The following is a 22,875-nucleotide window of genomic DNA, read 5'->3' as shown; positions in this document are numbered from 1 at the left end:
GATATGTTTATTTTTGAACCATTCCATTGTAGATTTTGCTTTGTTTGGGATCATTGTCTTGTTGAAGACAAATATCTGTCCCAGTCTCAGGTCTTTTGCAGACTCCCATCAGTTTTCTTCCAGATTGGTCCTGTATTTGGCTCCATCCATCTTCCCATCAATTTTAACCATCTTCCCTGTCTGCTGAAGAAAGCAGGCCCAAACCATGATGCTGCCGCACCATGTTTGAACAGTGGGGATTGTGTGTTTCGGGGTTGAGTTCTTGTTGCTTTTAAGCCAAACATAACGTCTTGCTTGTTGCCAAAAGTTCAATTTTGGTTTCATGGACCAGAGCACCTTTCTTCCACCATGTTTGGTGTGTCCCCAGGTGGTTGTGTCACTTTAAACAACACTTTTTATCGATATCTTTAAAAATTGCTTTCTTCTTTCCACTCTTCCATAGGCCAGTTTGTGCAATATACAACGATTGTTGTCCTATTGACAGTCTCCCAACTCAGCTGTAGATCTCTGCAGTTCGCAAAGTCTCGCAAAGTTCAAGGGGCCGAATGCTTTCGCAAGCACTGTATACTGAAATTCATGAAGATACTACTAGCTCATTACAATCATATTTTTCACCATGATCCTTGTATCTTTTATCATTAAACCATCCATTAAACGTTCCTTCTTTTCCATTTCTCATTGTAACTTCGTACTTTCTTTCTCCTTTCATTTTATACCCACCACCTCTCCGCACACATCCTTATTGCTCATAGTAATTCCATCGTCATCACCTTTTCTTCTCCCACCAACTCCACTGCCACAGTAAGTTCTTTTGCCATATTTCATTACTCCATGTTTCTTCCATTAGGAATTTTCTTTGCCTTGTCCATTCCGTTCGTCGTTGCCATGTTGCCGTCATATAATATAAAAAGAGACCTCAACTCTCCCCCAAGCAGCAAAACTTCAAGGGGGAAAAACAAACCAAACTTAAACTTATTCAATACAAAAATCTAAATTATACTTCGAAAAACGTTGAAAAATACCAAAAAGCTCTCAGTAAACACTCTCGAGCAAACACACACTCATTCACAGCTCAATCACCTCACCTGTCTCACTTCCAAACAGGAAGTGCTCACTCAGGTCTGGTATGGCCGTAAGCGAGAGAACATCTCTTGGTACATATATAAAGTCAAAGTGATTCTGATTAACAGACTTTGCATTTTCACATACGTAATTAGATAAGCACTTCAACTTTGGGTCACTCAAAAAGTGGAAGAAATTAACATCTGTGCCATCACTTTGTAGCACAGATGTTTGTATTTCATCCAACTAAACCTTGCTTGCAACAAAAGGACAATTATCCTATTATAGGACCGTGGAGACTAGCCCATACAAGATGCATTAGTCAATAAACATTCGTATCAATGAATACTACAAGGCATTGTTGCCGATTAATTATTTGGTGGACAAAAAGCTTACACCACCTGGTATTCCCAGCGGTCTCTCCATCAAGTACCAACCAGGCCCGACCCTGCTTTGCTTCTGGAGATCTGACGAGATCGGGCGTACTTTAAAATAATTTTTCAAATGAAAAACAGGACAATATTACAGCATTTCAATCATAATTATAGGATGAACAATTCACCCTTTTACAAAATCAGACAAATATACATCAATTAATATTTAAATCACCCACTAAATCCAATTAGTTGTTAAACACAAGTTGTTCCATTTGATAACATTCCAAAAAATTTACTCCCCACACAAACTGTTTTTCAAAATTGCCTCCACCATATCTATGTATTATCTCTATATTTTTCTCCAACATACTCTTAAAAATACCTCCACACTCACACATTTCCCCTCATAATGACCCAAGTTCCTTCTTAATCTTACAGCATATCTAGCATGACTTAAAACATAATTAACCAAGTTAAAATTCAAAACTTTATTTTTCCCATTAAGGGAACATTTGACACTTTCCATAGGGTTAGTGAGAAAGTCCACATTGCAAATGTACGAACCCTTACTAGACGTCCGACAACATTTCTAAAATTCGCAGACGGCGCAGGGACGGATCTTCCAGGAAGTCATCAAACTAAATCTCTCAGTTTTCAACCAGAGAGATGAGACTCAGCGTATCCGTCTCAATCCTCCACAACTGCTTATGTTACCCCTCCATATCTGCAGTGAAAGATGGTGGACATAGATCGTTTTTTGTCAAACCATGAGGACCATACCTATAATCGGTCTTCTCACAAAAGCATCTGTAGCTTCCTACAAATTCGTATGAAGCAGTGACCTGGGTTCGATTCCCGGCCAATGCAGAGCCTGAGGAATTCATTTGTTTTAGGGGCTGGATGTCATTTCAAGTGTATTACATTTGAATCATTATCGTTGTACTTGGAAGTCAGAATTGCTCCTACATTCTGCAGGTTATCTAAAATAATAAATGTTGTGCGACGTTGAACCAACAAGTGCATATCAAAATAGATTTGCAGTCCCATCGCCAAAACCATTCAACCACCTTGTCCTGCGCCCAAGAGGTGATAGTCGGCGTTCCGACCAGTGGCCCAAGATCTGCCTGTCTGAGATTGTTCAAGGATCTGCAAAAGGGCTCACCCGGGATTTGAACCCAGGACCTCTCGCACCCTAAGTGAGAATCATACCCCTAGACCAACGAGCCTTATACCAGAAGTTATTTTTTTGCTTTCTGCAGCAATGACAGTGAAGATATCGATTGACGTGGTCCATGGTGCTTGGAACGATTGAACATCATGTGAGTGTTTTGTGCTTTACTTGTGAGCATAACAGTCTTCCAAAATCTTGACCATGTTTCAGTTCAAATCTTCTGTAGTTCATCTGCTGTGTCTTTCACATTCTGTCTTGTTCAGTCGCGACAGCAAAATGATGACGAGTTTTTACAAATTAATAAAGTTGCAAAATGAGATCAATTCATTTTTTTTAAAAACAAATGAAAAAATAAGACTTCCAAAAGAATGGAACTCATTTATTTTGAGTCAAATGACGCAAAGGTACGTGAATCAAAGTCAATTAATTTTGAAAATACCCATTCAAATAGATCCGTTTTCAACTAGAGAGATTAAGACTCGGCGTATCCGTCTCAATCCTCCACAACTGCTTATGTTAACGCTCCATATTTGCAGTGAAAGATGGTGGACCTAGATCGGTTTTTGTCAAACCATGAGACAATACCTATAATCGGTCTTCTCACAAAAACATCTCTAGCTTCCGAACCGTTTGACCTACAAATTCATATGACCACTCTCTGGAATGAGGAGACCCTCACGAACACGGTGGTATTCTCAATTTTTCTGTACATCCCCCACAAGTGTCAGGAGACTCGTCTGAAGTCACAACCGTCTATGTGCCAAGTTCTGTTTGTAGAATCCAAAATCTTGGGCTACAAACTAATGTGACCCCACTTGTCGCAATGTTCTCCGTTTTGCCCTACGTTCCCAACAAGTGTCACGGGACTAATCTGAAGGTAACCTGTAGTGATTAAAATGATATATTTTTTAACCAGGGACCTCTCGCAACCTAAGCCATAATCATACACCTAAACCGTGAAAGTGAATTATCACTTTCCACCAAAATGACGGTCAAATTATGAGTCGATGTCTCAATGTTGCTACTGAGCTGCACATAGCATTGGTGGTATAGTGGTGAGCATAGCTGCCTTCCAAGCAGTTGACCCGGGTTCGATTCCCGGCCAATGCAGAGCCTGAGGGATTAATTTGTTTAGGGGCTGGATGTCATTTCAAGTGTATTACATTTGAATCATTATCCTGTACTTGGAAGTCAGAATTGCTCCTACATTCTGCAGGTTATCTAAAATAATAAATGTTGTGCGACGTTGAACCAACAAGTGCTTATCAAAATAGATTTGCAGTCCTATCGCCAAAACCATTCAGCCACCTTGTCCTGCGCCCAAGAGGTGATAGTCGGCGTTCCGACAAGATCTGCCTGTCTGAGATTGTTCAAGGATCTGCAAAGGGCTCATCCAGGATTTGAACCCGGGACCTCTCGCACCCTAAGTGAGAATCATACCCCTAGACCAACGAGCCTTATACCAGAAGTTATTTTTTTGCTTTCTGCAGCAATGACAGTGAAGATATCGATTGACGTTGTCCATGGTGCTTGGAACGATTGAACATCATGTGAGTGTTTTGTGCTTTACTTAGTGAGCATAACAGTCTTCCAAAATCTTGACCATGTTTTCAGTTCAAATCTTCTGTAGTTTCATCTGCTGTGTCTTTCACATTCTGTCTTGTTCAGTCGCGACAGCAAAATGATGACGAGTTTTTACAAATTAATAAAGTGCAAAATGAGATCAATTCATTTTTTAAAAACAAATGAAAAAATAAGACTTCCAAAAGAATGGAACTCATTTATTTTGAGTCAAATGACGCAAAGGTACGTGAATCAAAGTCCAATTAATTTTGAAAATACCCATTCAATAGATCCGTTTTCAACTAGAGAGATTAAGACTCGGCGTATCCGTCTCAATCCTCCACAACTGCTTATGTTAACCCATCCATATCTGCAGTGAAAGATGGTGGACCTAGATCGGTTTTGTCAACCATGAGACAATACCTATAATCGGTCTTCTCACAAAAACATCTCTAGCTTCCGAACCGTTTGACCTACAAATTCATATGACCACTCTCTGGAATGAGGAGACCCTCACGAACACGGTGGTATTCTCAATTTTTCTCTACATCCCCACAAGTGTCAGGAGACTCGTCTGAAGTCACAACCGTCTATGTGCCAAGTTCTGTTTGTAGAATCCAAAATCTTGGGCTACAAACTAATGTGACCCCACTTGTCGCAATGTTCTCCCGTTTTGCCCTACGTTCCCAACAAGTGTCACGGGACTAATCTGAAGGTAACCTGTAGTGATTAAAATGATAGATTTTTAACCAGGGACCTCTCGCAACCTAAGCCATAATCATACACCTAAACCGTGAAAGTGAATTATCACTTTCCACCAAATGACGGTCAAATTATGAGTCGATGTCTCAATGTTGCTACTGACATGCACATAGCATTGGTGGTATAGTGGTGAGCATAGCTGCCTTCCAAGCAGTTGACCCGGGTTCGATTCCCGGCCAATGCAGAGCCTGAGGAATTAATTTGTTTTAGGGGCTGGATGTCATTTCAAGTGTATTACTTTGAATCATTATCCTTGTACTTGGAAGTCAGAATTGCTCCTACATTCTGCAGGTTATCTAAAATAATAAATGTTGTGCGACGTTGAACCAACAAGTGCTTATCAAAATAGATTTGCAGTCCTATCGCCAAAACCATTCAGCCACCTTGTCCTGCGCCCAAGAGGTGATAGTCGGCGTTCCGACAAGATCTGCCTGTCTGAGATTGTTCAAGGATCTGCAAAAGGGCTCATCCAGGATTTGAACCCGGGACCTCTCGCACCCTAAGTGAGAATCATACCCCTAGACCAACGAGCCTTATACCAGAAAGTTATTTTTTTGCTTTCTGCAGCAATGACAGTGAAGATATCGATTGACGTGTCCATGGTGCTTGGAAACGATTGAACATCATGTGAGTGTTTTGTGCTTTACTTGTGAGCATAACAGTCCTTCCAAAATCTTGACCATGTTTCAGTTCAAATCTTCTGTAGTTCATCTGCTGTGTCTTTCACATTCTGTCTTGTTCAGTCGCGACAGCAAAATGATGACGAGTTTTTACAAATTAATAAAGTGCAAAATGAGATCAATTCATTTTTTTAAAAACAAATGAAAAAATAAGACTTCCAAAAGAATGGAACTCATTTATTTTGAGTCAAATGACGCAAAGGTACGTGAATCAAAGTCAATTAATTTTGAAAATACCCATTCAAATAGATCCGTTTTCAACTAGAGAGATTAAGACTCGGCGTATCCCGTCTCAATCCTCCACAACTGCTTATGTTACGCATCCATATTTGCAGTGAAAGATGGTGGACCTAGATCGGTTTTTGTCAAACCATGAGACAATACCTATAATCGGTCTTCTCACAAAACATCTCTAGCTTCCGAACCGTTTGACCTACAAATTCATATGACCACTCTCTGGAATGAGGAGACCCTCACGAACACGGTGGTATTCTCAATTTTTCTCTACATCCCCCACAAGTGTCAGGAGACTCGTCTGAAGTCACAACCGTCTATGTGCCAAGTTCTGTTTGTAGAATCCAAAATCTTGGCTACAAACTAATGTGACCCCACTTGTCGCAATGTTCTCCGTTTTGCCCTACGTTCCCAACCAGTGTCACGGGACTAATCTGAAGGTAACCTGTAGTGATTAAAATGATAGATTTTTTCAACCAGGGACCTCTCGCAACCTAAGCCATAATCATACACCTAAACCGTGAAAGTGAATATCACTTTCCACCAAAATGACGGTCAAATTATGAGTCGATGTCTCAATGTTGCTACTGAGCTGCACATAGCATTGGTGGTATAGTGGTGAGCATAGCTGCCTTCCAAGCAGTTGACCCGGGTTCGATTCCCGGCCAATGCAGAGCCTGAGGAATTAATTTGTTTTAGGGGCTGGATGTCATTTCAAGTGTATTACATTTGAATCATTATCCTTGTACTTGAAGTCAGAATTGCTCCTACATTCTGCAGGTTATCTAAAATAATAAATGTTGTGCGACGTTGAACCAACAAGTGCGTATCAAAATAGATTTGCAGTCCTATCGCCAAAACCATTCAGCCACCTTGTCCTGCGCCCAAGAGGTGATAGTCGGGCGTTCCGACAAGATCTGCCTGTCTGAGATTGTTCAAGGATCTGCAAAAGGGCTCATCCGGGATTTGAACCCAGGACCTCTCGCACCCTAAGTGAGAATCATACCCCTAGACCAACGAGCCTTATACCAGAAAGTTATTTTTTTGCTTTCTGCAGCAATGACAGTGAAGATATCGATTGACGTGTCCATGGTGCTTGGAACGATTGAACATCATGTGAGTGTTTTGTGCTTTACCTGTGAGCATAACAGTCTTCCAAAATCTTGACCATGTTTCAGTTCAAATCTTCTGTAGTTCATCTGCTGTGTCTTTCACATTCTGTCTTGTTCAGTCGCGACCAGCAAAATGATGACGAGTTTTTACAAATTACTAAAGTGCAAAATGAGATCAATTCATTTTTTAAAACAAATGAAAAATAAGACTTCCAAAGAATGGAACTCATTTATTTTGAGTCAAATGACGCAAAGGTACGTGAATCAAAGTCAATTAATTTTGAAAATACCCATTCAAATAGATCCGTTTTCAACTAGAGAGATTAAGACTCGGCGTATCCGTCTCATCCTCCACAACTGCTTATGTTACCCATCCATATCTGCAGTGAAAGATGGTGGACCTAGATCGGTTTTTGTCAAACCATGAGACAATACCTATAATCGGTCTTCTCACAAAAACATCTCTAGCTTCCGAACCGTTTGACCTACAAATTCATATGACCACTCTCTGGAATGAGGAGACCCTCACGAACCGGTGGTATTCTCAATTTTTCTCTACATCCCCACAAGTGTCAGGAGACTCGTCTGAAGTCACAACCGTCTATGTGCCAAGTTCTGTTTGTAGAATCCAAAATCTTGGGCTACAAACTAATGTGACCCCACTTGTCGCAATGTTCTCCGTTTTGCCCTACGTTCCCAACAAGTGTCACGGGACTAATCTGAAGGTAACCTGTAGTGATTAAAATGATAGATTTTTAACCAGGGACCTCTCGCAACCTAAGCCATAATCATACACCTAAACCGTGAAAGTGAATTATCACTTTCCACCAAAATGACGGTCAAATTATGAGTCGATGTCTCAATGTTGCTACTGACCTGCACATAGCATTGGTGGTATAGTGGTGAGCATAGCTGCCTTCCAAGCAGTTGACCCGGGTTCGATTCCCGGCCAATGCAGAGCCTGAGGAATTAATTTGTTTTAGGGGCTGGATGTCATTTCAAGTGTATTACATTTGAATCATTATCCTTGTACTTGGAAGTCAGAATTGCTCCTACATTCTGCAGGTTATCTAAAATAATAAATGTTGTGCGACGTTGAACCAACAAGTGCTTATCAAAATAGATTTGCAGTCCTATCGCCAAAACCATTCAGCCACCTTGTCCTGCGCCCAAGAGGTGATAGTCGGCGTTCCGACAAGATCTGCCTGTCTGAGATTGTTCAAGGATCTGCCAAAAGGGCTCATCCAGGATTTGAACCCGGGACCTCTCGCACCCTAAGTGAGAATCATACCCCTAGACCAACGAGCCTTATACCAAAAGTTATTTTTTTGCTTTCTGCAGCAATGACAGTGAAGATATCGATTGACGTGTCCATGGTGCTTGGAACGATTGAACATCATGTGAGTGTTTTGTGCTTTACTTGTGAGCATAACAGTCTTCCAAAATCTTGACCATGTTTCAGTTCAAATCTTCTGTAGTTCATCTGCTGTGTCTTTCACATTCTGTCTTGTTCAGTCGCGACAGCAAAATGATGACGAGTTTTTACAAATTAATAAAGTGCAAAATGAGATCAATTCATTTTTTTAAAAAACAAATGAAAAAATAAGACTTCCAAAAGAATGGAACTCATTTATTTTGAGTCAAATGACGCAAAGGTACGTGAATCAAAGTCAATTAATTTTGAAAATACCCATTCAAATAGATCCGTTTTCAACTAGAGAGATTAAGACTCGGCGTATCCGTCTCAATCCTCCACAACTGCTTATGTTAACGCTCCATATTTGCAGTGAAAGATGGTGGACCTAGATCGGTTTTTGTCAAACCATGAGACAATACCTATAATCGGTCTTCTCACAAAAACATCTCTAGCTTCCGAACCGTTTGACCTACAAATTCATATGACCACTCTCTGGAATGAGGAGACCCTCACGAACACGGTGGTATTCTCAATTTTTCTCTACATCCCCCACAAGTGTCAGGAGACTCGTCTGAAGTCACAACCGTCTATGTGCCAAGTTTCTGTTTGTAGAATCCAAAATCTTGGGCTACAAACTAATGTGACCCCACTTGTCGCAATGTTCTCCGTTTTGCCCTACGTTCCCAACAAGTGTCACGGGACTAATCTGAAGGTAACCTGTAGTGATTAAAATGATAGATTTTTAACCAGGGACCTCTCGCAACCTAAGCCATAATCATACACCTAAACCGTGAAAGTGAATTATCACTTTCCACCAAAATGACGGTCAAATTATGAGTCGATGTCTCAATGTTGCTACTGAGCTGCACATAGCATTGGTGGTATAGTGGTGAGCATAGCTGCCTTCCAAGCAGTTGACCCGGGTTCGATTCCCGGCCAATGCAGAGCCTGAGGAATTAATTTGTTTTAGGGGCTGGATGTCATTTCAAGTGTATTACATTTGAATCATTATCCTTGTACTTGGAAGTCAGAATTGCTCCTACATTCTGCAGGTTATCTAAAATAATAAATGTTGTGCGACGTTGAACCAACAAGTGCTTATCAAAATAGATTTGCAGTCCTATCGCCAAAACCATTCAGCCACCTTGTCCTGCGCCCAAGAGGTGATAGTCGGCGTTCCGACAAGATCTGCCTGTCTGAGATTGTTCAAGGATCTGCAAAAGGGCTCATCCAGGATTTGAACCCGGGACCTCTCGCACCCTAAGTGAGAATCATACCCCTAGACCAACGAGCCTTATACCAGAAGTTATTTTTTTGCTTTCTGCAGCAATGACAGTGAAGATATCGATTGACGTGTCCATGGTGCTTGGAACGATTGAACATCATGTGAGTGTTTTGTGCTTTACTTGTGAGCATAACAGTCTTCCAAAATCTTGACCATGTTTCAGTTCAAATCTTCTGTAGTTCATCTGCTGTGTCTTTCACATTCTGTCTTGTTCAGTCGCGACAGCAAAATGATGACGAGTTTTTACAAATTAATAAAGTGCAAAATGAGATCAATTCATTTTTTTAAAAACAAATGAAAAAATAAGACTTCCAAAAGAATGGAACTCATTTATTTTGAGTCAAATGACGCAAAGGTACGTGAATCAAAGTCAATTAATTTTGAAAATACCCATTCAAATAGATCCGTTTTCAACTAGAGAGATTAAGACTCGGCGTATCCGTCTCAATCCTCCACAACTGCTTATGTTAACCCTCCATATCTGCAGTGAAAGATGGTGGACCTAGATCGGTTTTTGTCAAACCATGAGACAATACCTATAATCGGTCTTCTCACAAAAACATCTCTAGCTTCCGAACCGTTTGACCTACAAATTCATATGACCACTCTCTGGAATGAGGAGACCCTCACGAACACGGTGGTATTCTCAATTTTTCTCTACATCCCCCACAAGTGTCAGGAGACTCGTCTGAAGTCACAACCGTCTATGTGCCAAGTTCTGTTTGTAGAATCCAAAATCTTGGGCTACAAACTAATGTGACCCCACTTGTCGCAATGTTCTCCGTTTTGCCCTACGTTCCCAACAAGTGTCACGGGACTAATCTGAAGGTAACCTGTAGTGATTAAAATGATAGATTTTTTAACCAGGGACCTCTCGCAACCTAAGCCATAATCATACACCTAAACCGTGAAAGTGAATTATCACTTTCCACCAAAATGACGGTCAAATTATGAGTCGATTGTCTCAATGTTGCTACTGAGCTGCACATAGCATTGGTGGTATAGTGGTGAGCATAGCTGCCTTCCAAGCAGTTGAACCCGGGTTCGATTCCCGGCCAATGCAGAGCCTGAGGAATTAATTTGTTTTAGGGCTGGATGTCATTTCAAGTGTATTACATTTGAATCATTATCCTTGTACTTGGAAGTCAGAATTGCTCCTACATTCTGCAGGTTATCTAAAATAATAAATGTTGTGCGACGTTGAACCAACAAGTGCTTATCAAAATAGATTTGCAGTCCTATCGCCAAAAACCATTCAGCCACCTTGTCCTGCGCCCAAGAGGTGATAGTCGGCGTTCCGACAAGATCTGCCTGTCTGAGATTGTTCAAGGATCTGCAAAAGGGCTCATCCAGGATTTGAACCCGGGACCTCTCGCACCCTAAGTGAGAATCATACCCCTAGACCAACGAGCCTTATACCAGAAGTTATTTTTTTGCTTTCTGCAGCAATGACAGTGAAGATATCGATTGACGTGTCCATGGTGCTTGGAACGATTGAACATCATGTGAGTGTTTTGTGCTTTACTTGTGAGCATAACAGTCTTCCAAAATCTTGACCATGTTTCAGTTCAAATCTTCTGTAGTTCATCTGCTGTGTCTTTCACATTCTGTCTTGTTCAGTCGCGACAGCAAAATGATGACGAGTTTTTACAAATTAATAAAGTGCAAAATGAGATCAATTCATTTTTTTAAAAACAAATGAAAAAATAAGACTTCCAAAAGAATGGAACTCATTTATTTTGAGTCAAATGACGCAAAGGTACGTGAATCAAAGTCAATTAATTTTGAAAATACCCATTCAAATAGATCCGTTTTCAACTAGAGAGATTAAGACTCGGCGTATCCGTCTCAATCCTCCACAACTGCTTATGTTAACGCTCCATATTTGCAGTGAAAGATGGTGGACCTAGATCGGTTTTTGTCAAACCATGAGACAATACCTATAATCGGTCTTCTCACAAAAACATCTCTAGCTTCCGAACCGTTTGACCTACAAATTCATATGACCACTCTCTGGAATGAGGAGACCCTCACGAACACGGTGGTATTCTCAATTTTTCTCTACATCCCCCACAAGTGTCAGGAGACTCGTCTGAAGTCACAACCGTCTATGTGCCAAGTTCTGTTTGTAGAATCCAAAATCTTGGGCTACAAACTAATGTGACCACACTTGTCGCAATGTTCTCCGTTTTGCCCTACGTTCCCAACAAGTGTCACGGGACTAATCTGAAGGTAACCTGTAGTGATTAAAATGATAGATTTTTTAACCAGGGACCTCTCGCAACCTAAGCCATAATCATACACCTAAACCGTGAAAGTGAATTATCACTTTCCACCAAAATGACGGTCAAATTATGAGTCGATGTCTCAATGTTGCTACTGAGCTGCACATAGCATTGGTGGTATAGTGGTGAGCATAGCTGCCTTCCAAGCAGTTGACCCGGGTTCGATTCCCGGCCAATGCAGAGCCTGAGGAATTAATTTGTTTTAGGGGCTGGATGTCATTTCAAGTGTATTACATTTGAATCATTATCCTTGTACTTGGAAGTCAGAATTGCTCCTACATTCTGCAGGTTATCTAAAATAATAAATGTTGTGCGACGTTGAACCAACAAGTGCTTATCAAAATAGATTTGCAGTCCTATCGCCAAAACCATTCAGCCACCTTGTCCTGCGCCCAAGAGGTGATAGTCGGCGTTCCGACAAGATCTGCCTGTCTGAGATTGTTCAAGGATCTGCAAAAGGGCTCATCCGGGATTTGAACCCGGGACCTCTCGCACCCTAAGCGAGAATCATACCCCTAGACCAACGAGCCTTATACCAGAAGTTATTTTTTTGCTTTCTGCAGCAATGACAGTGAAGATATCGATTGACGTGTCCATGGTGCTTGGAACGATTGAACATCATGTGAGTGTTTTGTGCTTTACTTGTGAGCATAACAGTCTTCCAAAATCTTGACCATGTTTCAGTTCAAATCTTCTGTAGTTCATCTGCTGTGTCTTTCACATTCTGTCTTGTTCAGTCGCGACAGCAAAATGATGACGAGTTTTTACAAATTAATAAAGTGCAAAATGAGATCAATTCATTTTTTTAAAAACAAATGAAAAAATAAGACTTTCAAAAGAATGGAACTCATTTATTTTGAGTCAAATGACGTAAAGGTACGTGAATCAAAGTCAATTAATTTTGAAAATACCCATTCAAATAGATCCGTTTTCAACTAGAGAGATTAAGACTCGGCGTATCCGTCTCAATCCTCCACAACTTGCTTATGTTAACCCTCCATATTTGCAGTGAAAGATGGTGGACCTAGATCGGTTTTTGTCAAACCATGAGACAATACCTATAATCGGTCTTCTCACAAAAACATCTCTAGCTTCCGAACCGTTTGACCTACAAATTCATATGACCACTCTCTGGAATGAGGAGACCCTCACGAACACGGTGGTATTCTCAATTTTTCTCTACATCCCCCACAAGTGTCAGGAGACTCGTCTGAAGTCACAACCGTCTATGTGCCAAGTTCTGTTTGTAGAATCCAAAATCTTGGGCTACAAACTAATGTGACCCCACTTGTCGCAATGTTCTCCGTTTTGCCCTACGTTCCCAACAAGTGTCACGGGACTAATCTGAAGGTAACCTGTAGTGATTAAAATGATAGATTTTTTAACCAGGGACCTCTCGCAACCTAAGCCATAATCATACACCTAAACCGTGAAAGTGAATTATCACTTTCCACCAAAATGACGGTCAAATTATGAGTCGATGTCTCAATGTTGCTACTGAGCTGCACATAGCATTGGTGGTATAGTGGTGAGCATAGCTGCCTTCCAAGCAGTTGACCCGGGTTCGATTCCCGGCCAATGCAGAGCCTGAGGAATTAATTTGTTTTAGGGGCTGGATGTCATTTCAAGTGTATTACATTTGAATCATTATCCTTGTACTTGGAAGTCAGAATTGCTCCTACATTCTGCAGGTTATCTAAAATAATAAATGTTGTGCGACGTTGAACCAACAAGTGCTTATCAAAATAGATTTGCAGTCCTATCGCCAAAACCATTCAGCCACCTTGTCCTGCGCCCAAGAGGTGATAGTCGGCGTTCCAACAAGATCTGCCTGTCTGAGATTGTTCAAGGATCTGCAAAAGGGCTCATCCGGGATTTGAACCCGGGACCTCTCGCACCCTAAGCGAGAATCATACCCCTAGACCAACGAGCCTTATACCAGAAGTTATTTTTTTGCTTTCTGCAGCAATGACAGTGAAGATATCGATTGACGTGTCCATGGTGCTTGGAACGATTGAACATCATGTGAGTGTTTTGTGCTTTACTTGTGAGCATAACAGTCTTCCAAAATCTTGACCATGTTTCAGTTCAAATCTTCTGTAGTTCATCTGCTGTGTCTTTCACATTCTGTCTTGTTCAGTCGCGACAGCAAAATGATGACGAGTTTTTACAAATTAATAAAGTGCAAAATGAGATCAATTCATTTTTTAAAAAACAAATGAAAAAATAAGACTTCCAAAAGAATGGAACTCATTTATTTTGAGTCAAATGACGTAAAGGTACGTGAATCAAAGTCAATTAATTTTGAAAATACCCATTCAAATAGATCCGTTTTCAACTAGAGAGATTAAGACTCGGCGTATCCGTCTCAATCCTCCACAACTGCTTATGTTAACGCTCCATATTTGCAGTGAAAGATGGTGGACCTAGATCGGTTTTTGTCAAACCATGAGACAATACCTATAATCGGTCTTCTCACAAAAACATCTCTAGCTTCCGAACCGTTTGACCTACAAATTCATATGACCACTCTCTGGAATGAGGAGACCCTCACGAACACGGTGGTATTCTCAATTTTTCTCTACATCCCCCACAAGTGTCAGGAGACTCGTCTGAAGTCACAACCGTCTATGTGCCAAGTTCTGTTTGTAGAATCCAAAATCTTGGGCTACAAACTAATGTGACCCCACTTGTCGCAATGTTCTCCGTTTTGCCCTACGTTCCCAACAAGTGTCACGGGACTAATCTGAAGGTAACCTGTAGTGATTAAAATGATAGATTTTTTAACCAGGGACCTCTCGCAACCTAAGCCATAATCATACACCTAAACCGTGAAAGTGAATTATCACTTTCCACCAAAATGACGGTCAAATTATGAGTCGATGTCTCAATGTTGCTACTGAGCTGCACATAGCATTGGTGGTATAGTGGTGAGCATAGCTGCCTTCCAAGCAGTTGACCCGGGTTCGATTCCCGGCCAATGCAGAGCCTGAGGAATTCATTTGTTTTAGGGGCTGGATGTCATTTCAAGTGTATTACATTTGAATCATTATCCTTGTACTTGGAAGTCAGAATTGCTCCTACATACTGCAGGTTATCTAAAATAATAAATGTTGTGCGACGTTGAACCAACAAGTGCTTATCAAAATAGATTTGCAGTCCTATCGCCAAAACCATTCAGCCACCTTGTCCTGCGCCCAAGAGGTGATAGTCGGCGTTCCGACAAGATCTGCCTGTCTGAGATTGTTCAAGGATCTGCAAAAGGGCTCATCCGGGATTTGAACCCGGGACCTCTCGCACCCTAAGCGAGAATCATACCCCTAGACCAACGAGCCTTATACCAGAAGTTATTTTTTTGCTTTCTGCAGCAATGACAGTGAAGATATCGATTGACGTGTCCATGGTGCTTGGAACGATTGAACATCATGTGAGTGTTTTGTGCTTTACTTGTGAGCATAACAGTCTTCCAAAATCTTGACCATGTTTCAGTTCAAATCTTCTGTAGTTCATCTGCTGTGTCTTTCACATTCTGTCTTGTTCAGTCGCGACAGCAAAATGATGACGAGTTTTTACAAATTAATAAAGTGCAAAATGAGATCAATTCATTTTTTTAAAAACAAATGAAAAAATAAGACTTTCAAAAGAATGGAACTCATTTATTTTGAGTCAAATGACGTAAAGGTACGTGAATCAAAGTCAATTAATTTTGAAAATACCCATTCAAATAGATCCGTTTTCAACTAGAGAGATTAAGACTCGGCGTATCCGTCTCAATCCTCCACAACTGCTTATGTTAACGCTCCATATTTGCAGTGAAAGATGGTGGACCTAGATCGGTTTTTGTCAAACCATGAGACAATACCTATAATCGGTCTTCTCACAAAAACATCTCTAGCTTCCGAACCGTTTGACCTACAAATTCATATGACCACTCTCTGGAATGAGGAGACCCTCACGAACACGGTGGTATTCTCAATTTTTCTCTACATCCCCCACAAGTGTCAGGAGACTCGTCTGAAGTCACAACCGTCTATGTGCCAAGTTCTGTTTGTAGAATCCAAAATCTTGGGCTACAAACTAATGTGACCCCACTTGTCGCAATGTTCTCCGTTTTGCCCTACGTTCCCAACAAGTGTCACGGGACTAATCTGAAGGTAACCTGTAGTGCTTAAAATGATAGATTTTTTAACCAGGGACCTCTCGCAACCTAAGCCATAATCATACACCTAAACCGTGAAAGTGAATTATCACTTTCCACCAAAATGACGGTCAAATTATGAGTCGATGTCTCAATGTTGCTACTGAGCTGCACATAGCATTGGTGGTATAGTGGTGAGCATAGCTGCCTTCCAAGCAGTTGACCCGGGTTCGATTCCCGGCCAATGCAGAGCCTGAGGAATTAATTTGTTTTAGGGGCTGGATGTCATTTCAAGTGTATTACATTTGAATCATTATCCTTGTACTTGGAAGTCAGAATTGCTCCTACATTCTGCAGGTTATCTAAAATAATAAATGTTGTGCGACGTTGAACCAACAAGTGCTTATCAAAATAGATTTGCAGTCCTATCGCCAAAACCATTCAGCCACCTTGTCCTGCGCCCAAGAGGTGATAGTCGGCGTTCCAACAAGATCTGCCTGTCTGAGATTGTTCAAGGATCTGCAAAAGGGCTCATCCGGGATTTGAACCCGGGACCTCTCGCACCCTAAGCGAGAATCATACCCCTAGACCAACGAGCCTTATACCAGAAGTTATTTTTTTGCTTTCTGCAGCAATGACAGTGAAGATATCGATTGACGTGTCCATGGTGCTTGGAACGATTGAACATCATGTGAGTGTTTTGTGCTTTACTTGTGAGCATAACAGTCTTCCAAAATCTTGACCATGTTTCAGTTCAAATCTTCTGTAGTTCATCTGCTGTGTCTTTCACATTCTGTCTTGTTCAGTCGCGACAGCAAAATGATGACGAGTTTTTACAAATTAATAAAGTGCAAAATGAGATCAATTCATTTTTTAAAAAACAAATGAAAAAATAAGACTTCCAAAAGAATGGAACTCATTTATTTTGAGTCAAATGACGTAAAGGTACGTGAATCAAAGTCAATTAATTTTGAAAATACCCATTCAAATAGATCCGTTTTCAACTAGAGAGATTAAGACTCGGCGTATCCGTCTCAATCCTCCACAACTGCTTATGTTAACGCTCCATATTTGCAGTGAAAGATGGTGGACCTAGATCGGTTTTTGTCAAACCATGAGACAATACCTATAATCGGTCTTCTCACAAAAACATCTCTAGCTTCCGAACCGTTTGACCTACAAATTCATATGACCACTCTCTGGAATGAGGAGACCCTCACGAACACGGTGGTATTCTCAATTTTTCTCTACATCCCCCACAAGTGTCAGGAGACTCGTCTGAAGTCACAACCGTCTATGTGCCAAGTTCTGTTTGTAGAATCCAAAATCTTGGGCTACAAACTAATGTGACCCCACTTGTCGCAATGTTCTCCGTTTTGCCCTACGTTCCCAACAAGTGTCACGGGACTAATCTGAAGGTAACCTGTAGTGATTAAAATGATAGATTTTTTAACCAGGGACCTCTCGCAACCTAAGCCATAATCATACACCTAAACCGTGAAAGTGAATTATCACTTTCCACCAAAATGACGGTCAAATTATGAGTCGATGTCTCAATGTTGCTACTGAGCTGCACATAGCATTGGTGGTATAGTGGTGAGCATAGCTGCCTTCCAAGCAGTTGACCCGGGTTCGATTCCCGGCCAATGCAGAGCCTGAGGAATTAATTTGTTTTAGGGGCTGGATGTCATTTCAAGTGTATTACATTTGAATCATTATCCTTGTACTTGGAAGTCAGAATTGCTCCTACATTCTGCAGGTTATCTAAAATAATAAATGTTGTGCGACGTTGAACCAACAAGTGCTTATCAAAATAGATTTGCAGTCCTATCGCCAAAACCATTCAGCCACCTTGTCCTGCGCCCAAGAGGTGATAGTCGGCGTTCCGACAAGATCTGCCTGTCTGAGATTGTTCAAGGATCTGCAAAAGGGCTCATCCAGGATTTGAACCCGGGACCTCTCGCACCCTAAGTGAGAATCATACCCCTAGACCAACGAGCCTTATACCAGAAGTTATTTTTTTGCTTTCTGCAGCAATGACAGTGAAGATATCGATTGACGTGTCCATGGTGCTTGGAACGATTGAACATCATGTGAGTGTTTTGTGCTTTACTTGTGAGCATAACAGTCTTCCAAAATCTTGACCATGTTTCAGTTCAAATCTTCTGTAGTTCATCTGCTGTGTCTTTCACATTCTGTCTTGTTCAGTCGCGACAGCAAAATGATGACGAGTTTTTACAAATTAATAAAGTGCAAAATGAGATCAATTCATTTTTTAAAAAACAAATGAAAAAATAAGACTTCCAAAAGAATGGAACTCATTTATTTTGAGTCAAATGACGTAAAGGTACGTGAATCAAAGTCAATTAATTTTGAAAATACCCATTCAAATAGATCCGTTTTCAACTAGAGAGATTAAGACTCGGCGTATCCGTCTCAATCCTCCACAACTGCTTATGTTAACGCTCCATATTTGCAGTGAAAGATGGTGGACCTAGATCGGTTTTTGTCAAACCATGAGACAATACCTATAATCGGTCTTCTCACAAAAACATCTCTAGCTTCCGAACCGTTTGACCTACAAATTCATATGACCACTCTCTGGAATGAGGAGACCCTCACGAACACGGTGGTATTCTCAATTTTTCTCTACATCCCCCACAAGTGTCAGGAGACTCGTCTGAAGTCACAACCGTCTATGTGCCAAGTTCTGTTTGTAGAATCCAAAATCTTGGGCTACAAACTAATGTGACCCCACTTGTCGCAATGTTCTCCGTTTTGCCCTACGTTCCCAACAAGTGTCACGGGACTAATCTGAAGGTAACCTGTAGTGATTAAAATGATAGATTTTTTAACCAGGGACCTCTCGCAACCTAAGCCATAATCATACACCTAAACCGTGAAAGTGAATTATCACTTTCCACCAAAATGACGGTCAAATTATGAGTCGATGTCTCAATGTTGCTACTGAGCTGCACATAGCATTGGTGGTATAGTGGTGAGCATAGCTGCCTTCCAAGCAGTTGACCCGGGTTCGATTCCCGGCCAATGCAGAGCCTGAGGAATTAATTTGTTTTAGGGGCTGGATGTCATTTCAAGTGTATTACATTTGAATCATTATCCTTGTACTTGGAAGTCAGAATTGCTCCTACATTCTGCAGGTTATCTAAAATAATAAATGTTGTGCGACGTTGAACCAACAAGTGCTTATCAAAATAGATTTGCAGTCCTATCGCCAAAACCATTCAGCCACCTTGTCCTGCGCCCAAGAGGTGATAGTCGGCGTTCCAACAATATCTGCCTGTCTGAGATTGTTCAAGGATCTGCAAAAGGGCTCATCCGGGATTTGAACCCGGGACCTCTCGCACCCTAAGCGAGAATCATACCCCTAGACCAACGAGCCTTATACCAGAAGTTATTTTTTTGCTTTCTGCAGCAATGACAGTGAAGATATCGATTGACGTGTCCATGGTGCTTGGAACGATTGAACATCATGTGAGTGTTTTGTGCTTTACTTGTGAGCATAACAGTCTTCCAAAATCTTGACCATGTTTCAGTTCAAATCTTCTGTAGTTCATCTGCTGTGTCTTTCACATTCTGTCTTGTTCAGTCGCGACAGCAAAATGATGACGAGTTTTTACAAATTAATAAAGTGCAAAATGAGATCAATTCATTTTTTAAAAAACAAATGAAAAAATAAGACTTCCAAAAGAATGGAACTCATTTATTTTGAGTCAAATGACGTAAAGGTACGTGAATCAAAGTCAATTAATTTTGAAAATACCCATTCAAATAGATCCGTTTTCAACTAGAGAGATTAAGACTCGGCGTATCCGTCTCAATCCTCCACAACTGCTTATGTTAACGCTCCATATTTGCAGTGAAAGATGGTGGACCTAGATCGGTTTTTGTCAAACCATGAGACAATACCTATAATCGGTCTTCTCACAAAAACATCTCTAGCTTCCGAACCGTTTGACCTACAAATTCATATGACCACTCTCTGGAATGAGGAGACCCTCACGAACACGGTGGTATTCTCAATTTTTCTCTACATCCCCCACAAGTGTCAGGAGACTCGTCTGAAGTCACAACCGTCTATGTGCCAAGTTCTGTTTGTAGAATCCAAAATCTTGGGCTACAAACTAATGTGACCCCACTTGTCGCAATGTTCTCCGTTTTGCCCTACGTTCCCAACAAGTGTCACGGGACTAATCTGAAGGTAACCTGTAGTGATTAAAATGATAGATTTTTTAACCAGGGACCTCTCGCAACCTAAGCCATAATCATACACCTAAACCGTGAAAGTGAATTATCACTTTCCACCAAAATGACGGTCAAATTATGAGTCGATGTCTCAATGTTGCTACTGAGCTGCACATAGCATTGGTGGTATAGTGGTGAGCATAGCTGCCTTCCAAGCAGTTGACCCGGGTTCGATTCCCGGCCAATGCAGAGCCTGAGGAATTCATTTGTTTTAGGGGCTGGATGTCATTTCAAGTGTATTACATTTGAATCATTATCCTTGTACTTGGAAGTCAGAATTGCTCCTACATTCTGCAGGTTATCTAAAATAATAAATGTTGTGCGACGTTGAACCAACAAGTGCTTATCAAAATAGATTTGCAGTCCTATCGCCAAAACCATTCAGCCACCTTGTCCTGCGCCCAAGAGGTGATAGTCGGCGTTCCAACAAGATCTGCCTGTCTGAGATTGTTCAAGGATCTGCAAAAGGGCTCATCCGGGATTTGAACCCGGGACCTCTCGCACCCTAAGCGAGAATCATACCCCTAGACCAACGAGCCTTATACCAGAAGTTATTTTTTTGCTTTCTGCAGCAATGACAGTGAAGATATCGATTGACGTGTCCATGGTGCTTGGAACGATTGAACATCATGTGAGTGTTTTGTGCTTTACTTGTGAGCATAACAGTCTTCCAAAATCTTGACCATGTTTCAGTTCAAATCTTCTGTAGTTCATCTGCTGTGTCTTTCACATTCTGTCTTGTTCAGTCGCGACAGCAAAATGATGACGAGTTTTTACAAATTAATAAAGTGCAAAATGAGATCAATTCATTTTTTTAAAAACAAATGAAAAAATAAGACTTCCAAAAGAATGGAACTCATTTATTTTGAGTCAAATGACGTAAAGGTACGTGAATCAAAGTCAATTAATTTTGAAAATACCCATTCAAATAGATCCGTTTTCAACTAGAGAGATTAAGACTCGGCGTATCCGTCTCAATCCTCCACAACTGCTTATGTTAACGCTCCATATTTGCAGTGAAAGATGGTGGACCTAGATCGGTTTTTGTCAAACCATGAGACAATACCTATAATCGGTCTTCTCACAAAAACATCTCTAGCTTCCGAACCGTTTGACCTACAAATTCATATGACCACTCTCTGGAATGAGGAGACCCTCACGAACACGGTGGTATTCTCAATTTTTCTCTACATCCCCCACAAGTGTCAGGAGACTCGTCTGAAGTCACAACCGTCTATGTGCCAAGTTCTGTTTGTAGAATCCAAAATCTTGGGCTACAAACTAATGTGACCCCACTTGTCGCAATGTTCTCCGTTTTGCCCTACGTTCCCAACAAGTGTCACGGGACTAATCTGAAGGTAACCTGTAGTGATTAAAATGATAGATTTTTTAACCAGGGACCTCTCGCAACCTAAGCCATAATCATACACCTAAACCGTGAAAGTGAATTATCACTTTCCACCAAAATGACGGTCAAATTATGAGTCGATGTCTCAATGTTGCTACTGAGCTGCACATAGCATTGGTGGTATAGTGGTGAGCATAGCTGCCTTCCAAGCAGTTGACCCGGGTTCGATTCCCGGCCAATGCAGAGCCTGAGGAATTAATTTGTTTTAGGGGCTGGATGTCATTTCAAGTGTATTACATTTGAATCATTATCCTTGTACTTGGAAGTCAGAATTGCTCCTACATTCTGCAGGTTATCTAAAATAATAAATGTTGTGCGACGTTGAACCAACAAGTGCTTATCAAAATAGATTTGCAGTCCTATCGCCAAAACCATTCAGCCACCTTGTCCTGCGCCCAAGAGGTGATAGTCGGCGTTCCAACAAGATCTGCCTGTCTGAGATTGTTCAAGGATCTGCAAAAGGGCTCATCCGGGATTTGAACCCGGGACCTCTCGCACCCTAAGCGAGAATCATACCCCTAGACCAACGAGCCTTATACCAGAAGTTATTTTTTTGCTTTCTGCAGCAATGACAGTGAAGATATCGATTGACGTGTCCATGGTGCTTGGAACGATTGAACATCATGTGAGTGTTTTGTGCTTTACTTGTGAGCATAACAGTCTTCCAAAATCTTGACCATGTTTCAGTTCAAATCTTCTGTAGTTCATCTGCTGTGTCTTTCACATTCTGTCTTGTTCAGTCGCGACAGCAAAATGATGACGAGTTTTTACAAATTAATAAAGTGCAAAATGAGATCAATTCATTTTTTAAAAAACAAATGAAAAAATAAGACTTCCAAAAGAATGGAACTCATTTATTTTGAGTCAAATGACGTAAAGGTACGTGAATCAAAGTCAATTAATTTTGAAAATACCCATTCAAATAGATCCGTTTTCAACTAGAGAGATTAAGACTCGGCGTATCCGTCTCAATCCTCCACAACTGCTTATGTTAACGCTCCATATTTGCAGTGAAAGATGGTGGACCTAGATCGGTTTTTGTCAAACCATGAGACAATACCTATAATCGGTCTTCTCACAAAAACATCTCTAGCTTCCGAACCGTTTGACCTACA

General features: G+C 41.0%; 21 non-coding genes across 21 annotated transcripts; 14 read left to right on the top strand and 7 right to left on the bottom strand.

The window, feature by feature from the left end:
* The first annotated feature begins 3,648 nt into the window (after window positions 1–3,648).
* Window positions 3,649–3,720, top strand: trnag-ucc. The gene has a single exon. It is a non-coding gene; the product is annotated as a tRNA-Gly (tRNA).
* A 1,327-nt stretch (window positions 3,721–5,047) lies between these two features.
* Window positions 5,048–5,119, top strand: trnag-ucc. Its single transcript has one exon. It is a non-coding gene; the product is annotated as a tRNA-Gly (tRNA).
* Window positions 5,120–6,450: 1,331 nt separating this feature from the next.
* On the top strand, window positions 6,451–6,522 carry trnag-ucc. The gene has a single exon. It is a non-coding gene; the product is annotated as a tRNA-Gly (tRNA).
* Window positions 6,523–7,846: 1,324 nt separating this feature from the next.
* Window positions 7,847–7,918, top strand: trnag-ucc. Its single transcript has one exon. It is a non-coding gene; the product is annotated as a tRNA-Gly (tRNA).
* A 1,332-nt stretch (window positions 7,919–9,250) lies between these two features.
* trnag-ucc lies at window positions 9,251–9,322 on the top strand. The gene has a single exon. It is a non-coding gene; the product is annotated as a tRNA-Gly (tRNA).
* Window positions 9,323–10,653: 1,331 nt separating this feature from the next.
* On the top strand, window positions 10,654–10,726 carry trnag-ucc. The gene has a single exon. It is a non-coding gene; the product is annotated as a tRNA-Gly (tRNA).
* Window positions 10,727–12,056: 1,330 nt separating this feature from the next.
* On the top strand, window positions 12,057–12,128 carry trnag-ucc. The gene has a single exon. It is a non-coding gene; the product is annotated as a tRNA-Gly (tRNA).
* A 278-nt stretch (window positions 12,129–12,406) lies between these two features.
* Window positions 12,407–12,478, bottom strand: trnap-agg. Its single transcript has one exon. It is a non-coding gene; the product is annotated as a tRNA-Pro (tRNA).
* A 981-nt stretch (window positions 12,479–13,459) lies between these two features.
* Window positions 13,460–13,531, top strand: trnag-ucc. The gene has a single exon. It is a non-coding gene; the product is annotated as a tRNA-Gly (tRNA).
* A 278-nt stretch (window positions 13,532–13,809) lies between these two features.
* Window positions 13,810–13,881, bottom strand: trnap-agg. Its single transcript has one exon. It is a non-coding gene; the product is annotated as a tRNA-Pro (tRNA).
* A 980-nt stretch (window positions 13,882–14,861) lies between these two features.
* trnag-ucc lies at window positions 14,862–14,933 on the top strand. The gene has a single exon. It is a non-coding gene; the product is annotated as a tRNA-Gly (tRNA).
* Window positions 14,934–15,211: 278 nt separating this feature from the next.
* On the bottom strand, window positions 15,212–15,283 carry trnap-agg. The gene has a single exon. It is a non-coding gene; the product is annotated as a tRNA-Pro (tRNA).
* Window positions 15,284–16,263: 980 nt separating this feature from the next.
* trnag-ucc lies at window positions 16,264–16,335 on the top strand. Its single transcript has one exon. It is a non-coding gene; the product is annotated as a tRNA-Gly (tRNA).
* Window positions 16,336–16,613: 278 nt separating this feature from the next.
* On the bottom strand, window positions 16,614–16,685 carry trnap-agg. The gene has a single exon. It is a non-coding gene; the product is annotated as a tRNA-Pro (tRNA).
* Window positions 16,686–17,665: 980 nt separating this feature from the next.
* Window positions 17,666–17,737, top strand: trnag-ucc. Its single transcript has one exon. It is a non-coding gene; the product is annotated as a tRNA-Gly (tRNA).
* Window positions 17,738–19,067: 1,330 nt separating this feature from the next.
* On the top strand, window positions 19,068–19,139 carry trnag-ucc. The gene has a single exon. It is a non-coding gene; the product is annotated as a tRNA-Gly (tRNA).
* Window positions 19,140–19,417: 278 nt separating this feature from the next.
* Window positions 19,418–19,489, bottom strand: trnap-agg. Its single transcript has one exon. It is a non-coding gene; the product is annotated as a tRNA-Pro (tRNA).
* Window positions 19,490–20,469: 980 nt separating this feature from the next.
* On the top strand, window positions 20,470–20,541 carry trnag-ucc. Its single transcript has one exon. It is a non-coding gene; the product is annotated as a tRNA-Gly (tRNA).
* Window positions 20,542–20,819: 278 nt separating this feature from the next.
* On the bottom strand, window positions 20,820–20,891 carry trnap-agg. Its single transcript has one exon. It is a non-coding gene; the product is annotated as a tRNA-Pro (tRNA).
* A 980-nt stretch (window positions 20,892–21,871) lies between these two features.
* Window positions 21,872–21,943, top strand: trnag-ucc. Its single transcript has one exon. It is a non-coding gene; the product is annotated as a tRNA-Gly (tRNA).
* Window positions 21,944–22,221: 278 nt separating this feature from the next.
* Window positions 22,222–22,293, bottom strand: trnap-agg. Its single transcript has one exon. It is a non-coding gene; the product is annotated as a tRNA-Pro (tRNA).
* Between the last annotated feature and the right edge of the window lie 582 nt (window positions 22,294–22,875).

This window comes from Oncorhynchus mykiss, unplaced genomic scaffold (genome assembly GCF_013265735.2).
Source record: "Oncorhynchus mykiss isolate Arlee unplaced genomic scaffold, USDA_OmykA_1.1 un_scaffold_373, whole genome shotgun sequence".
NCBI lineage: Eukaryota > Metazoa > Chordata > Actinopteri > Salmoniformes > Salmonidae > Oncorhynchus > Oncorhynchus mykiss.
This window is presented reverse-complemented; position numbering and strand designations above follow the sequence as displayed.